This window comes from Hylobates moloch, unplaced genomic scaffold (genome assembly GCF_009828535.3).
Source record: "Hylobates moloch isolate HMO894 unplaced genomic scaffold, HMol_V3 SCAFFOLD_8, whole genome shotgun sequence".
NCBI classification, from domain to species: Eukaryota; Metazoa; Chordata; class Mammalia; order Primates; family Hylobatidae; genus Hylobates; species Hylobates moloch.
In genome coordinates, this window is record NW_026652283.1 from 101,782,176 (window position 1) to 101,800,869 (window position 18,694).

An 18,694-nucleotide genomic window follows, 5' to 3' on the forward strand; every position below is an offset into this window, starting at 1 on the left:
CTGAGGTGGGTGGATCACCTGAGGTCAGGAGTTCGAGACTAGCCTGGCCAACATAGCGAAATCCCATCTCTACTAAAAATACAGAAATTAGCCGGGTGTGGTAGCAGGCGCCTGTAATCCCAACTACTCGGGAGGCTGAGGCATGAGAATCGCTTGAACCCAGGAGGCAGAGGTTGCAGTGGGCCAAGATCATGCCACTGTACTCCAGCCTGGGGGATAGAGTGAGACTGTGTCTCCAAAAAAAAAAAAAAGAAGTGAGCCAAACCAGACCAATAATTCTTTAAGGTCCTGGAGTTGAGTCCTGCCTTCTGTCCTAGAGTGACACATCACACAACCATCTGGAGACAACTGGGTCTAAATGATTACAAGGTTCCCTTTCTCTAGATGGACAAGGAGAGGGGAGACATTTCTGTGCCCATATTTTCATTTCTATCTAAATATCTCAAATCTGTTTAAAAATTCATAACTGATTCTCTCGCTATCCCCTCCAAACCCCTCTCTCCCACTGATAAAATTGAACAGAAACCAGAATCCAAATCATGGAGCAAATAGAGGATGAAGCTTAAGAGATATCTAAATTAAATACACTATATTTAAGACCCTTGTCTCCCACGGCACTTACTAAGTCCTGGTGAAACAGCACAACACTAAGGGGGTGTTGAGAAAGAACAAGAACCAGGAATGTCAGAGCTGATAGGGGAGCCAAGGAAAGCTTCCAGTTCAAGGACTGAAAACTCAGATACCTTCATAGGCAAGACATCTATGTGTCATGGCTGGTTATATAAATGTATGCAAAGCAATTGTGAAAATAGGGTGTGCACAATAGAGAGTGGCGAGACCTGTGGCAAACTAGAGAATGCGTAGTGTAACCAATAATACTGGGCTTAAAACGTTGAGGCTCATCTTTGTCTGCAGACTACTAATTTTTGAATATTCAATATAGGCCCCTTTTAGCTGAGAGGAAACCGTTTTCTGATGTCACTCCAGGCCTCATATTCAGCTGGTATGAGCCCATAAATCGATACTTGTTCTGCATAGTCAGGGTCTAGCCACACCTGTTTTTAACTATTTGCCTGTCACCTCTGAGTTCACACAATTAGCAGACCAAAGAACTGAAAACACATGTACTCTCTCTTCTGTCTTCTGCCCTTAAAAATGTACTTACATTTTATATTCATAATATGGAAAAATAAATGTATATAAAAAATTTTAAAACAATAAAAAGTCATCCAGGCACTGTGGCTCATAGCTACAATCTCAACACTTTGGGAAGCCAAAGCAGGAGAATCGCTTGAGGCCAGGAGATTGAGACTAGCCTGGGCAAATAGTGAGACCCTGTCTCTACAAAAATTAACATTAGCCAAGAATGATGGTGCGTGCCTGTAGTTCTAGCTACTTGGGAGGCTGAGGTGGGAAGATTGCTTGAGCACAGGAGTTCGAGGATGCATGATCATGCCACTGCACTTCAACTTGGTGACAGAGCAAGACCCCATATCTAAAAAAATTAAAAAATAAACAGATACATAGATAAATGTATCAGTGTAAAATAAGATAATTTTCCAATGAAAATGACCTGAGATTGTATTAAAAATTCATCTGGAGAGCAGATCCATCTGCAGGATGACACTGACAATCCAAACATTTGTTCATCTTTCTTTTGTTGACCTCTGAGTTCTCAATAGACTGCTTGTGCATGTGTTCTCATTGCGGATACATTAAAACATATTGAAAAAACTTCTCCGCCTTAATTTTTTTAAGTACGTTAATAAATACAAAGTCTTTCTTTGTTACTGTCAAGGAAGTTCAGTTTTTAAAAACCCTCGAAATTTGGCAACAGTCAATAAACAAACCAATTGATTGTGAGTAGAAATGCCACAGGTATTTACCCCCTTGAGCTGGGAGCAGGATGTTAGTCAGCTCTAGGAGCTAAGGATATTTTCTGTTTTGTTCTCCTCTGTGTCCCCAGGGACCTAGGATCATGCCTGTCACAAAGACAGCTGTCTGGAAGAGTCAAATTCTGAAATTTTTCAAAACCAGCTTCTGTTATGCAGAGGTCCTTTACCTCCAAGGGCTGAATGATGACAGAGGTAGAGATGGGATGATAAAGCACAGGGGACCATCTGGAGAGGTTTGGGGAAATGTCAGTTTGAAGGGATGGGGACTAGGGGGTTAGATGAGGGAGAAAAAGAGAGGTGGGCATTCTGAACACACGTGCAGTTTTCACAGCAAAGAGGCAGGAGAGTGAAAGACAGAAAGAAGGATTTTCTTTGCTGAGCAGGCAGCACAGTGCAGAGGGGAAAGAAAAATAAAACTAGAGATTGAGAGAGAGAGGTGATAGGCAGGGTATTGAAAAATACTTTTGCCAGGAGTTCCTGGTATACCTCTAAGCTTTGCTAGTTCACAGACCTCTCTATACAAGGAATGCAAAACATTGCATTTGGGTAGATAATGTATGATTAAGCTTAAAAATACCCAGTAAGGGAAATATTGCATCAAGAAATGTGTGTCAAAACAGTCAGAGAGAAAGACAACTGGACAGAGGGCTGGTCTTACGGACCTAGGCTTCAAGGGAGCCCACCCTGAAAGAAGAAACGTGTGAGTGATAGAAATCTCATCTAATCTCCCTACAAAGATGCCCTGGGAAGTATCTGTTTCCAGAAATCCAGAATCCTGAATGACTGTGTGCATTGTCAGTCTTTTTTTTTAGTAAATATGCCCATGAAAGTTAGATTAGGCATTGCCTTTTTTTTTTTAAACTATACCCTAAAAATGCTCTGTGAAGCTTTATATCAGTGTAATTAGGCAAAAGAAAAGCAGGAAATCTTAATGGAATCTTTTGATCACATTAGGGCTACTGGGAGATTTGCTGAGCAAAGTCAGAGAAGGTTAATATCTAACCAGGGTTTAATTTATGATCTGAGTGTACAAACCACTTTCAAGACTATACAGCTGACTAATGAATTTATTAGGGAGATTAATGCTTATTACCTGCCGTTTCAAGACATGCTGTTATGTGCTAACTTGACTGTTGTACCTTGGAACATGCTGAAACCTCCCGAGGTTCACCTGAATGGCGGGTGTGTTCCCCAAGCTTAGTGCTCCCATGGAGTTTGAAGTGGAGGGTTAAGAGGAGTCAGTCCTCACTTCTTTGTTGGCTTCTGTACCTCTCAGCCCATCACCAGGGCTACTATAGCCCATGAGGCTAGCACAGTCTCCTCCTCCAGCCCTGCTCAGGGCTTTCCTTGGTTTCGTTGGGTAGGGGCAGGCAATGGGTCTGATGTAGGGATATTGCCCCGACAGAGGTCATTTCCCCCACCTTCTGGCAGCCAAGTGGCCACCTCCCTTTGAAAGGTAAGCATATATCTTTCCCATTACCACTGTCCTTCAGCCTCCTCCCCACTCCTACCTCATAAACAAGAGCAAGTGAATCATGCTGTATATTCAGATAGAAATAAGTCCTATTAAGGCAGTATTTAGTAAGGCGGGGCTAATGAACAGATTCATCCACACCAAGCCCCAGAGTCTTAGCTGAAACAGTCGTGTAGAGTCCTCCTTATCCAGGTATCTCTTTTTCTTAACTTAAAAGTCACTTAGCCAGAAGTTTTGTAAAAAAAAAAAAAAAAAAAAAAAGATTTAATCTAATCTATGTGATAACCATACACATTTATTCTTTACCTTTAACCTAGGCCTTGAAATTCTTACAGCCCACTTGATAAGCTCAAGTGGAATCAGGCCTTCTCTTATTATTAAGAAGCACAGTATTTCCCAAAGACCACTCATCACTCTGCAAATAGTCTAAGGACATGAGGGGCTTAATCAAGGCAAGGGGAGAGAGAAAACTGAAAGTCACACATCAGGCCAATCCCACTGTTGCTCTGGCTGTGGGTGTGACTCTTGAAGACCGATCCCACACAGGCTGGGGGACACTTATCTGCTAAACGGAGAGCCTTACTGGTTGAATTATGCCTTGGTCAATAGTGCCCCAACTTCGGATTGATCCAAGGTTATAATTCTTTTCATTAACCTCCATGTGCTTTGTATAGTCACCAAGGTATAGCACTACCAAACAGTATTTGTCCTCAGCTGTATGTTGTACCAATACCAACCCTCCCCCACACCCTCTTCCATCTCTCTGCATTGAACTTGGGTTACCAGGCTTGACCTACCTTTCCCTCGTGGTGAGTTCGTCTTTGATATTCTTTCCCGATAATAGCTATTAGTGGGCCTACCTCAATCTAAGAGTGATTCTGCAAGTGCTGAACCTCAAAACAGTGAGAGCTGGGGCCCAGATGCAGTGGCTCACACCTATAATCCCAGTGCTTTGGGAGGCCGAGGCAGGAGGATTGCTTGAGCCCAGCAGTTGGAGACCAGCCTGAGCAACATAGTAAGACTGCCATCTCTGCAAAAAATTTAAAAATTAGTCATGAGGTCAGGAGTTCAAGACCAGCCTGGGCAACGTGGTGAAACCCCATCTCTACTAGAAATACAAAAATTAGCTGGGCATGTCAGTGCATGCCTGTAATCCCAACTAGTCAGGAGGCTGAGGCAGGAGAATTGCATAAACCTGGGAGGCAGAGGTTGCAGTAAGCCGAGATCACACCACTGTACTCCCAGCCTGGCGACAGAGTGAGACTTCATCTTAAAAAAAAAAAAAAAAAAAACAGGTGTGGTGGTAGGTGGAATGTGCCTGTAGTCCCAGCTACTTGCACACTTAATCCCATCTACTTGCACTCCCTCATGAGGGAGGCTGAGGCAGTAAGATTGCTTGAGCCCAGGATTTCAAGCCTGCAGTGAACCACGATCATGCCACTACACTCCAGACTGGGTGACACAGAGATACTCAGGCTCACACACACACACACACACAAAAGTAGGAGCTGAGGATTTTTGGTCCTTCTCTTCCAAGAAGGCTCCTTCACCCTACCCTTCCCTCACAGGACAGCTCTGTAAGCGGTGAGGAGCCAGAGAAATGAACACCTCTCTCCTTTTGACCCTAAGAAGACCTGAAGAGAGACTCTTCTCTGAACATAAAGAATTCTGGCCGTTTCCTCTGCCTTCCTTTCCACCTCCCAAAACAAGGGGAAAGAAGACTGTAGTCTCTGCTCACCAGGCACTCTGTCATAAACAATCTATAGCAATTTCTGATTCCTTCTGCTAAAGAACTATTGTTGAGGGTTGGGGAACAGACAAAGATTCTTAGCCAAAAGAGTCATCTCTGTTCTGCCATAATCTAAATGTTTCTTCTTCAAATTTCTACTAATTGTCCTCTGTCTGTCTACTCTATGATGTCCCAACTCTCAGGTCTACTTATGCACTTACTTAAAGGTCTAATTTTATTTTTATTTTATTTTGTTTTTTGAGACGGGGTCTCACTTTGTGGTCCAGGCTGGAGTGCAGTGGGTACAATCATGGCTCACTGCACTGCAGCCTTGAATCCTTGGGCTCAAGCTATCCTCCTGCCTCGGCCTCTGGAGTAGCTGGGACCACAGGCATGCACCACCAAACTTGGCTAAATTTTTTTATTATTTGTGGAGACAGGCTCTACCTATGTTGCCCAGGCTGGTCTCGAAACTTTGGCCTTAAGTGATCTACCCACTTGGCCTCCCAAAGTTCTAGGATATCAGTTGTGAGCCACTGCGCCTAGCCCAAATTTCATGATCTTTGTCTTTTGTTTCCTTTAGAGGTGAAAACCTGCAGATGTGCTGTACAGATGTGGGCTGCTGTTGTACTCATCATTCCAAGTAGATTTGTCTTCTGTCTGTTTGCAAAATGCTCTGGCTCTGCTCTCTAACCTAGGTAGAAGTGAGCAGCCTCTCTCAGGATACTGTATTAAGGGTCTGTGGGAGAATTAGAGAGACGTTTTATGCTGCTGCCTATGATTTGAGTTTATTTCCTGGTTAAGGTCTGTGCTAGAGCAGGTTCTCACTCAGAAAGGCAGAGACAGGAAGACTGCAGGGCACTTCCTCTATGAACCCACTAAACAGCAACTCTGGGTTCTCTAGTTCCAGGTGCATTTCTGTTCAGATATCTCATGCACTATGTCATGTGATTTTGCAAACTTATCTTCATTCTATTTCACAGTTTAGGCACTCTGTTCCAATCCTGGGAAGTGAAGAAGGGTCACTTACTCAATTGACTTCAGGGTCTAGGCAGTAACCAGGTTCTTGAGTTATCTTTCAACACAATCTTTTGACGAACATATAAAGTTTACATATTGAACATGCAGGAATATTCCTCAAGTCTGTGAAGAAATTTGTGCACTCCTGTTTTACTTGAAATACAATTTTCAGTTTATCTTTTGCTGTCTTACTCTGTTTGTTTGTTTGTTTGTTTTGAGGCAGAGTCTCACTCTGTTGCTCAGGCTGGAGTGCAGTGGCACGATTTCGGCTCACTGCAACCTCTGCCTCCCGAGTTCAAGTGATTTCCCTGCCTCAGCCTCCCGAGTAGCTGAGATTGCGGGCATGTACCACCACTCCCGGCTAATTTTTATATTTTTAGTAGAGACGGGGTTCGCCATGTTGCCTAGGCTGGTCTCGAACTCCTGACCTCAAGTGATCTGCCTGCCTGGGTCTCCCATGCAGGGATTACAGGCATGAGTCATCGCGCCTTGCCTGATATCTTTCTCTTGATAAAGACATGGGCCTAGATAAATATTTCTTTACTTTGAGATAAATAACATAGCAAGTACAAAGATCAGTAAATGAAAACTGGCCCCAAGATCAGTAAATGAAAACTCAGCCCCAAAGTCAGGGCAATGGTAGGGAACAGTGGAAACCGTGGCATCCTAGGGTAGTCACTAGCCATTTCCAGCTGATCACTGTCATACAAAGAAGGATCCATGCCACACGAGAGTCTAGTCTTGTCACATATTCTCATTAAGTGAAGTAATTCTGATATTTTGGTGTGAAATCTCCCTATTTTTACATTTTGGCTCAAAGTTTGTAAAAATACTGTGGAGTCCAAATAAAACATGTCTGCAGGCCAGAGCTAGGCTTCAGACTACCAGTGTAGAACCTGCCATGGGAAACGATAATATCTGGGAAGCACAGAGGTACCCCCGTGTTTTAAAGTGAGCAGTAGGCTGTTGAATTCACTTTACTACTGTTGTATTAGAGAAGAGTCAGAACATTTCAATATCTTGAGCACCAAGAGTCATCTGAGTGACTTCTTTTTCTTAAGGAATAAATCACACGTTATGAAAAACAATGCATGCAACTTTCATCATCCCCTAGCTGTCACGAACTATAGACAGAAAAGAACTTCATTCTCTCCTATTTTTCCAGGGAGAAAAAGATTCACAGAACGTTGTTTTCCTTGGTTCAAATTTGAAGTTCTAACTTGAAGTAGTTAGGTGCCGGAGAGGGGTTAAGAGGCTGGATTGTGTGTTCATTGGTGCTTTTTCCCCCTGTAGCTGGGAGAGAGAGGACAAGAAGTAGTATGGTCTCAACATGGTGAAAGAAAATGAGAAGATGAAAAACGGAATGAGGTATTCAATTATCCTAATGTTGGCAAATATCTCTGAGGCTGGTATCATGTAGTCAAAACATCTGGATGAGTCACTGAAACTGTCAGACCTTAGGCAATAGCTGGTGCATGAATGCCGTGAGAGTAGTGTTTCCACTTATGGATGGAATGCCTTTCTTCTTCTTTCTTAATTCCTTCAATTGACAAAAGAATACAGCATCACTTGAGTTAGTACTCCTGCATGATAAATAGGACACTCATGGAGGCTGTTCTATCCCTTTCATAACCTCAAGGTGCCAGACCATTTTCACTAGTTCCCTGAAATATGTAAAAAACTTAGAGCCCATGTGTAACCCTCATGCTGTCTAATCTTAACTGAATAAGTTACACAACACTGAGAAAGCTGGCACCTTGTGTGCTATGGCACTAATCAGCAATGTTTGGCCAGATGCAGTGGCTCATGCCTGTAATTCCAGCATTTTGGGAGGCCAAGGCGGGCAGATCACTTGAGGTCAGGAGTTCAAGACCAGCCTGGCCAACATGGTGAAACCCCGTCTCTACTAAAAATACAAAACTTTTCTGGGCATTGTGGCACACACCTGTAATTCCAGCCACTCGGGGGGCTGGGGCAGGAAAATCACTTGAACCGGGGAGGCGGAGGTTGCAGCAAGCCACTGCACTCCAGCCTCAGCAACAAGACGCTATCTCAAAAATAATAATAATTAGTAATGTTCAAGGTCACATAACAAATGCATAGAAAGGAAGTATTGATTAAATAATGAAGAGAGAAATGAATATAAGTACAGCCTGCGTTTAACTTCTCAGGCAGAAAAAAACAATTTTGTTGTTTTTAAATGCATAAATATAATGCTAATGGGTACAGCAAACTTAGCAAACAAAACTAAACATGTCATTTGACCATGGATCTAGGCCTTAATGAATAGGCATGATTTTTAATTAGTCTATCAATTATCTGTAGATAAATGAGTATTGGACGTTACTTGTATTCTTTAAGTCTCCCAAATTTGTATTCTTGGACTCATCTTTGTGTCATCTCCGTCTCCAAAAACGTCAGAATACCAAGGCCTGCTAATTGTTACCTTGATCTGCCTTGCCGATCTACTCTTCCCTCCTCAGCCTCTCAGCTAACAGCCTAGCCCAGTGCTTCCCATATTTTAATTATATTGACAAATCTCCTGGGGATTTTGCTGAACTATATATTCTGGTGCCAATCCTGTTGGTCCAGGGATGACAGTTTGAGTAGCAAGGCCCCAGCCTAGTTTTTCAAGAACAATCTCCTCCCCACCCTACTCTCAATTCTAACCTCCCTTTTGTCTCTTCAGGTGAGTTCCAGCCCTTCTTGTATCCCACTGGTTACAAGATAAATGTTTTCTTTCTTCTCTTTTTTTTTTTTTTTTTTTTTGAGACAGGGTCTCTCTCTGTCACTAGGCTGCAGTGCAGTGCTGAGATCTCGGCTCACCGCAACCTCCCCCTCCCAGGTTCAAGCGATTCTCCTGCCTCAGCCCCTCGAGTAGATGGGACTACAGGCATGCACCACCCAGTTAATTTTTGTATTTTTAGTATTTTTGTATTCTTAATAATTTTTAGTTAATTTTTGTATTTTTAGTAATTTTTGTATTTTAGTAGAGACAGGGTTTCACCATGTTGGCCAGGATGGTCTCGATCTCCTGACCTTGTGATCTGCCCGCCTCAGCCTCCCAGAGTGCTGGGATCACAGGTGTGAGCCACGGCGCCTGGCCACAAGATAAATGTTTTCTAAGTACTCTTCTGATTGTTTTAGAAGGGATCCACGTCCCCTTAGAGGCAGAGGCTCAAGGCACTCCAAGGGTTTAGTAGGGAAGCATTGACTAGTTGACTCTGCTGGAAAAGGTCTACCAAAAAAGCAAACCTGGCAAACCTTCTCCCAAATTCCCCATTCTCTGTGCAGTCTTGTTTTAGTCATGAGCTGTGCTGCCAATATGATACCAGTCCCAAGGGATTCTCTCTCTGTTGCCACTTTAAAACTCTCATCTGGAAATGGTCAAAAGCCCCTTTTCTTGGTTATACTTAGCACAGAAAGGAGGGGAAAAAAAGAGGGTAGTGATAGAAATTCTTAAAGACATTATGGGAATCAGAGCCAAGTATCTGATCTGAAGGCAATACACTCCAGCCCCAAAGCCTAGTATCATTTTCTTAGGACGTGGTCTGACTTTCCTTTTTAACTCCAGCTTCTGCTATGATTGGCATCATTTTATTTCTAGCGCCCTGGAAGCTGTATCCACAACAATGAGACCCAGATATAAGTCCTCTAGGCACCCTACGTTCTCCCACTAAGTTGTGCTTTGCAGTTGGAGGGTATTTATGGTCAAGGCCAAATGGCAGACCAGCAAATGATCTCATTCTTCCTGGCCCACCTTTGCCCACAGAAAAGCATTTTGTGGTCCAGATGAGATCTATCTCTCCATTCTACAAAAAAAAGATTTTGTCCACATATGTAAAATGGTCATAGTGACTCCTTAACCATAAAGTAATATATATAAGACACAAATTATCAAACCCTGATTAGAGCTGAGTTATCACTAGGCACATCAGGCACAGCGCCTAAAACTCATGATAGCTTTAGAAACCAATAAAATCATTTTAATTTTAATTTCTTTTAAAATTGGAAGAATAAATATAATAATATGAATATGACACCCAGCCAAACAGGGTCTGGCAAACTCCAACAGACCTGCAGCTGAGGGCCCTGTCTGGTAGAAGGAAAACTAACAAACAGAAAGGACATCCACATCAAAAACCCATCTGTACATCACCATCATCAAAGACCAAAAGTAGATAAAACCATAAAGATGGGGAAAAAACAGAGCAGAAAAACTGGAAACTCTAAAAAGCAGAGCACCTCTCCTCCTCCAAAGGAACGCAGTTCCTCACCAGCAACAGAACAAAGCTGGATGGAGAATGACTTTGACGAGTTGAGAGAAGAAGGCTTCAGACGATCAAACTACTCCGAGCTATGGGAGGAAATTCAAAACAATAGCAAAGAAGTTAAAAACTTTGAAAAAAAAATTAGATGAATGGATAACTAGAATAACCAATGAAGAGAAGGGCTTAAAGGAGCTGATGGAGCTGAAAGCCAAGTATCGAGAACTACGTGAAGATTGCAGAAGCCTCCCTAGCCGATGCGATCAACTGGAAGAAAGGGTATCAGTGATGGAAGATGAAATGAATATGATAATAAAAGCCACCTGGATTTTATATATATGTGTGTGTGTGTGTGTGTGTGTGTGTGTGTGTGTATATATATATATATATATATTTTTTTTTTTGAGACGGAGTCTCACCCTGTCCCCCGGGCAGGAGTGCAGTGGCGTGATCTCAGCTCACTGCAAGCTCCGCCTCCTGGGTTCACGCCATTCTCCTGCCTCAGCCTCCCAAGTAGCTGGGACTATAGGTGCCCACCACCATGCCCGGCTAATTTTTTGTATTTTTAGTAGAGACGGGGTTTCACCGTGTTAGCCAGGATGGTCTCCATCTCCTGACCTTGTGATCTGCCTGCCTCGGCCTCCCACAGTGCTGGGATTACATGCCTGAGCCACTGCGCCCGGCTGGATTATATTCATTTTATACTGGTATAGTCATAAAGTATAATTTTAAATTTTTTTTGGAAGGAAGAAACTGACCCATGAAGGTAAAAATGCCTAGGGTATGTGAAAGTCATAATGCAACCCTGGCTATAATTAGAGAGGGTCATTCTGTTAAAGTCTTCCACAACCTGGCCTCACCCCACATGTATAGCCTGTGTCTAATTTTCCTCTGGTTGGGCCTTCTTGCTAATCTAGCTGGTTCTTCTCCAACTGTTATTTGGAGGAGAGACCCAAGTCAAGCTTTCTTTTGTTAATGTGTCTTTATTCATTTCTTTTTCACATTTGGAAAGTTTTCTAACTTACTAACACAAACTCTACCCATTTTAATCCCACCTTCTTTCATAAGGCCTCCCCTAACTACCCCCGCCTACATGGATCCCTCTATTTTCTAACCTCTTACAGCGCTTTTGATTTATTGTACCTGCCAGAATACAGGCAAACACAGGTGAGAAGCAATCGCCCATTTCTCTATGAGAAATCACCTCCACCAAAAGAAAAAGAGATTTGGCCAATTTAACTTTATAAACTTTTGGTCATGTTGACGAAATAGGCAAATGTCTATGTCAATTTAAATTAACTCGAATGTATTTAAATGCACAAACGTTTTTAAAATAGCAATTGATATAAAATCATGTCTTGATTTAGAAATACTGCTTTTGGTTCTTATATCACATTCCGTGAGACAGTTTAAATAAAACTCCTAGTTGCAACTTAATTTCTTAGTCATCACTAAGGCCACATTTTGAGTCATCAAATGCAGTGTTCAGATGGGATCATCTTCACTTTCAGCTAAGTTCTTCCAGATAAGTAAGATTTCCTTTTCGAAATCCTGTATTGGGCTATTGCTAGAAAATTTATCCCAAGGTACAGGTAGCTATTCACATATTAGGACTGTTTGCTTATATTCATGATTTCCTCAATATAATTACTGAATTGCGTTTTAAAAAAATTTTGCTTTAAACTATCTTCTTTATAATACAGCCAACATCTTTAACTGAGAGGCTATAACCTTTGGAATAATTACCATATCTTTGTTAAACCTCTGCATTCCTTTTTGAAACAACTTTATCACTTGGTATCTATAGACATGTCAATCTAGTATTGACTGAAGTGGTTTCAGGTTAATATGTTATTCTCCATCAATAATTTGTTGTTCAAAATGTAGTCATTGAGACAGAGCCCATAATGTGAAAGACTTGTAAGGACTAGAATTTAAGTCCAGTTACTCCTTTTCTGAAAGATAATTTAGGGGATAAGATTTTGCTGGCCGGGTGCGGTGGCTCACGCTTGTAATCCCAGCGCTTTGGGAGGCCGAGGCGGGCGGATCACGAGGTCAGGAGATTGAGACCACGGTGAAACCCCGTCTCTACTAAAAATACAAAAAAAAAAAAATTAGCCGGGCTTGCAGCTACTCGGAGAGGCTGAGGCAGGAGAATGGCGTGAACCCAGGAGACGGAGCTCTCAGTGAGCCGAGATCGCGCCACTGCACTCCAGCCTGGGTGACAAAAAATTTTTGCTTTGTATTTGAACCTATCTGTGTGTCCTACCATTTAACTATTTGTCACAGTTTGGTAATTATTTCAGATGTATCGGTCTTTTCTCAAATAGATTGCTTTTATTTTCCACTTTTTATGATAAAATTTTAAAACGTACACAAAAACACAGACCCTAGCTTAATAAGCCAAATATACTCATAACGCAGCTTCAACAATAATCAGTAGATGGCCAGTCTTATTTCACGTATATCCCCACTCAGTCCCCACACCTTTATTATTTTGAGGCAAATTCCAGACTCTACTAATATCTCAAAAAAATCCCACCACTTTCAAACCTAAAAAATTAATGATAATTTCTTACTATAATCAAATAACCAGTGTTTGAATTTTTACATATTGCTTTTATGTTTTCTTTATTTCATTCCACATCAAGATAATGTCTATGCATCATGATTGTTGGTCTCATTTCTTTTAAACTATCTATCCCTCTTCCATCTCTTTTTTTCTTCTTTCTTTGCAATTTTTGTTGTTGAAGTCACTTGAATCATTTGATAGGAAGCATTTCCCACAGTCTATATCTTGCTTGCTGCATCCCTGTGGTACCATTTAACACGTTTCTCTGTGTCTCATATTTCCTGTAAATGTGTAGTCAGATCAGGAGGCTTGATCAGATTTGCCTCAATTATTATTTTTTTTGGCAAGACAACACCATAGGTGGTGCTGTGTATTCTTCCTGGAAAGTGCGTAATGTCTGATTGTCTCCTTTTTGGTGATGTTATCAACCCCTAGTGATCATTGCCTAGATCCAGTAATTCAAATGGTGATATTCTAACTATCACTCATTCTTTATTTACTAGCTGGAATTTCTCTGTAAAGAAAAATTTCCCATATCAACTCTTTGGTTATTTTTTGCATAGTGAAGGCAAGATAAACAATTTATTCTTCATCTGTCAGTTTAAAAATTAATGAAGTTGTTTCCTAGCATTCTTCAAAGATATTCAATGTTAATTTGATGGGGTTTTTTAGTGAACTTACAGATTTAAACATGTCTGAGAATTTTAAGTCATTATTGATGTTCAATTTGTTTCGTCTTTGACCAGTGGGAGCCTACTAAGTATGGCATCTAAGTCTTTTTAACATGACCCTAGTAGTCTTTAAGAGCTGCCTTGCTTTATAGCATGACAAAGTGTGGTAGGCTTATTTTTATATGGAAATGTACAATGATTCCAGTTGGAATTAGCCATTTCTCCAGGGAGTCACAATCTGGTTGCTAGGCCTACCCATCGGCAATAATTGGTTACTGTTGCTAGGCCTTTTCAGTGGACGGAACAAAAAATATAAATTTATTTTATGTAAACTTTCTTGAGGTATAATTCATATACAATAAAATTCACACATTTTAAGTATACAGGTAACGACTTGACAAAGTATAAACCCATCCAAGCAGCACCCCAATAAACATATAGAAAATTTCCATCACTTCAGAAAATATCTTTATGCCCCTTTGTAAATCCCTTCTATCAGGCAGTTACTGATCACTATATGTTGATTTTAGCTACAGAAATTTATATAAATGCAACCATGCAGTACGTACTGTTTGGTGTCTGACTCCTTTTGTTTAGCATGTTTTAAAGATGTGTCCATGATGTTGCCTGTATCAATAATACATTCATTTTTGTTGATGAGTAATGCTCCATTGTGTAAATATACTGTAATTTTCTTATCTATTTATCTGTTAATGGATATATTTGATTTGTTTCCAATTTGGGACCATTATGAATAAAGCTATAACTGTATGCATACAGGTCTATTATTGAGCATAACTTTTTGTTTCTCTTGAATAAATACCTAGAAATAGAACAGCTAGATCATATGGTAAGGGTAGCATATGCTTAACTTTATAAGAAACGGTCACATTGTTTTCCAAAGTAGTTATGCTATTCAACACTTCTAATAAAAATGTATGAGTGTTCCAGTTACACCACATCCCTGCCAATATTTGGTATTACAAGAATTTTTTATTTTAGCCATTGTAGCCAGCAGGAAGTGAAATCTCATTGTGGTTTTAATTTACATTTTCCTTATAAACAATTTGTTATATGCTATTTCGCTATGTATATGTTTGTGTCTGTGTGTGTGAAATGTCTGTTTAAGGCTTTTGCCCATTTTTTTTTAACAAATTGAACTTATTTGTTTATTTGTTTAATAATGTGCCAGCATTTTGCTGGGAGTTACAGGGGATAGAAAAAAGTTAATTTGTAATCATCAGATTGTATCATTTTTATTTGACCTAACCCTACTTTTTAATGGGGTTTGGTCTCTCTCTATGTGTATCTCTCTCTTTTTTTGGTGTTGGGTGATGAGGTCTTGCTCTGTCACCCAGGTTGGAGTGCAGTGGCATAATCTTAGCTCACTTCAACCTTGACCTCCTAAGCTCAAGCGATCCTCCTGAGTATCTGGGATTATAGGTAGAAGCCACTGAGTTCAAGCAATTCTCCTGCCTCAGCCTTCCAAGTAGCTGGGATTACAGGCACGCACCACCATGCCTGGCTAATATTGTATTTTTAGTAGAGACAGGGTTTCACCGTGTTGGTCAGGCTGGTCTTGAACTCCTCTTCCTCAGGTGATCCACCCACCTTAGCCTCCCAAAGTGCTGGGATTACAGACATGAGCCACCGCGCCTGGCCTCCTTTTTCTTTTAATAATTTTGTATAAGATTCCACCATGTTTTGTTTCTGTTTATAACTTTTTAAGTGAAATAAATTTTCCTTTGTGTTAGGACGGAGGAGTGACAGTATAGCTTTTCTAGCTTCAGAGCTCTAGAGCTCTTCTACTGTTTTTACAAAGTGTTTAAAAAACAAACAGGCCTAGCACAGTGGCTCACACCTGTAATCCCAGCACTTTGGGAGGCCGAGGTTGGAAGATGGCTTGGTCCAGGAGTTTGAGACCAGCCTGGCCAACATGGTGAAGTCTCATCTCTACTAAAAATACAAAAATTAGCCAGAGGTGGTGGCATGAGCCTGTAGTCCCAGTTACTCAGGAGGCTGAGGCAGGAGAATCGCTTGAACCTGGGAGGCAAGGGTTGCAGTGAGCCAAGATCACGTACTGCACTCCAGCCTGAGCAACTGCAAGACTCTGTCCCCCACCCCCAAAACAAACAAAAACAACTCTGTGTGTGTATGTGAGACTTTAAATTTTCTGGACCTGATCATATCTGGATTGCTTTCTTCCCTACTTGTATCCAAACCTTTTTGTCCCATGCCCCACTGTCTTGGCCCTGCTCAGTGTGGATTACGTCCAGCATTTTCTCCTCACTGCCGAGCTTTGTCTTGGAAGGGAGCTCCTGTTTGTCAGTTTCAAGAGCGTTCGGGGCCCCGGTGAGTCCAGCACTGTCGGATCCGACTGCTTTGCCATCTCCTTGCATGCACACTCAAATTGGATCTTGTAGAACCCCATTCCAGTGTAGTGGCTATTTTCAGATTGACCTGCCTTGCTTTCTGGTGCGTGTCCATTGGTGACTTAGCACTTTCCTTTTCTCATGACTGTCAGAAACCCAGTCACCCCTCTGTTTCATCCCAGTTTCTTATCCCATTGGATAGTTTGTCCTTGCCCACAGTGTCTAGGTGTTGTGAGAATACCTTGCTATGCAGTTTTATTGTAGATGTTGCTATGGGTGATTGATTTTGATAGCCTAACTGCTCTGTCTGTTCATATGAGAAATTCGGAGAAATTCAAAACCACCATAAGCATTTTGTCACAGTGCTAGGCACAGAGCAGATAATCTGATGTTTGCTGACTGATGAAAGTTTATAGAAAATGTTCTGTTGTTGTGTAACAAATTACCATCAATTTAATGCTTTAAAACAACACATATGTATAATCCCACAGTTCCCGTAAGTCAGAGCCACAGCTTAGCGGGGTTCTCTTTTTTGGGGTCTTCACCACACTGTAATCCAGGTGTCAGCCAGGGTTGCAGCCTCAATAGAGCCTCAAATGGGAGAAGATCCACTTCCAAGCTCCCTCAGTTTATTAGCAGAATTCATTTGTAGGACTGAGATCCCATTTCCTTGCTGGCTGTCAGCCAGGGGCTGCAGTCAGCTCCTGAAGGCCCCCACAGTTCCTTGCTTCATAGCCCTCTCCATAAGTCCTCTCACATCGTGATATCTACTAAAGCCAGCAATAGAGAGGCTGTCTCTGATGTATGCTAGCAAGATGAGCCATATGTATGTCATAACATAGTCACAGGAGAGACATGCCATCAGCCTTGTCACAGCTTTTTGATTAGAAGCAAGTAGTAGGTTTCTCCTACACAGAAGGAAAGAGGATTGTTCAGGGAAACAACATGGGGCCAGTCTAGAGTCTGTCCACCACGGTTCACATCTGCCTTGAGACCTGGTTTACCCTCTATATTTGTTTTTTTGTTTGTTTGAGACAGAGTCTCACTCTGTCGCCCAGGCTGGGGTGCAGTAGCACAATCTTGGCTCACTGCAACCTCTGCCACCTGGGTTCAAGTGATTCTCCTGCCTCAGCCTGCTGAGTAGCTGTGATTATATAGGCACCTGCCACCATGCCTGATTAATTTTTGTAGTTTGTTTTTAGTAGAGACAGGGTTTCACCATCTTGGTCAGGCTGGTCTTGAACTCCTGTCCTCGTGATCCACCCACCTCGGCCTCCCAAAGTGCTGGGATTACAGGCATGAGCCACCGCACTTGGCCTACCCTCTTTGTTTGTTAAGACAAAAAGGTTTCTGCTGATAGACTGCCAGTGGTGACTTTTAGCTTAATTTCATGGCAAAGGATAATAAATTCAACTGTAATAGTGAAATATGCAGTTCAAATAGAAACTTTAACAACAATAACTTGAAAATCCTACTACAGCAAAGTTACTTTGATTCCTTGCCCTTCTCTGTGAAATGGACATGGGTGTCTCTATTGCTCCCAACCTCACAGAGAAAAAATTAAATGATGCTTTTTAGTATCCAGAGGAAAAATAAGATTTCATATGCATCTTAGGCATTTTTAACCTATTTTGTGTCACCTGTGCTTGTGTATACTTTTGGAGTACTTCAGAGAACACATGTCCAAGAATGAAATAGTACCAAAAGCAATGGTTTCAATACTCCAATAAATCAGACAACCTGGGTAACCATTTGGGGAAGAATCAAAAGACGTGTATTTTGGAAACCACATTTTTTGGTGCTAATGATAAAGGAAATGATCTTATTTCCTATGCCAGACCAGCTTAAGGGTTTAATGAACAAACACACTGTTTCATTACTTCTGCTTCTATTCTAACAACTGAGAGTATCCATCAGATTCACCTTTGCTTCCCCACTTTTGCTCATTCTGTCTTCTGTTTTCTTCATCTCATTTTTCTGGTAAGCAAGAAAGGGGTAGAAAAAAGTGTACCTCTAATGAGACAATCATTTTTGGGGAATGATATTCTGTATGCTTAGAAGCATTCAGCTGTAGGAGTGAGGGATTCTCCTCCCCTGCTTCACTGTAGGAGAAACACTGAATAGCCTTTGTTTGGTGGATGACCATGGATGCTGTACGCTGTGGTGAAGCTGTTTCTTCTCAGCAGCAGGGAGACAGTGAGGATGGGGAACTCAGGAATACAGCATACAATATATGGGTACAGATTGTGCAGGATGCCCTCTCCCATGAATTCCTGATTCCCTTCCTTGTGAGAACAGCAATAATAATAATCAGAGTTGCCTTTCCAGTGGTGACCTACCCACAAGAACATACCCCTTGCAAAGGATCTTCTTCATCCCTCTCCGTAAAAGGAGAAGAGGAAACACAAGAAGAAATGCGTGGTGCGGAGCCTCAATTCCTGCTTCATGGATGTGAAATGCCCAGGATGCTATAAAATCACTACAGGTCTATAGCCATGCACAAATGGTAGTTTTGTGTGTTGGCTGCTCCATTGTCCTCTGCCAGCCTACAGGAGTAAAAGCAAGGCTTACAGAAGAATGTTCGTTCAGAAGGAAACAGCACTAAAAGCCCTCTGAATCAAGATGAGTGGGAAACCACCTCAATAAACACATTTTTAATAAAATAATCATAATAATAATCAGTTAACATTTAT

At 41.5% G+C, this 18,694-nt stretch overlaps 1 pseudogene; it reads left to right on the forward strand.

Annotated features, from left to right (window-relative positions):
- The first annotated feature begins 18,145 nt into the window (after positions 1–18,145).
- LOC116472474 (small ribosomal subunit protein eS27-like) lies at positions 18,146–18,606 on the forward strand (annotated as a pseudogene).
- The last annotated feature ends 88 nt before the right edge of the window (positions 18,607–18,694 follow it).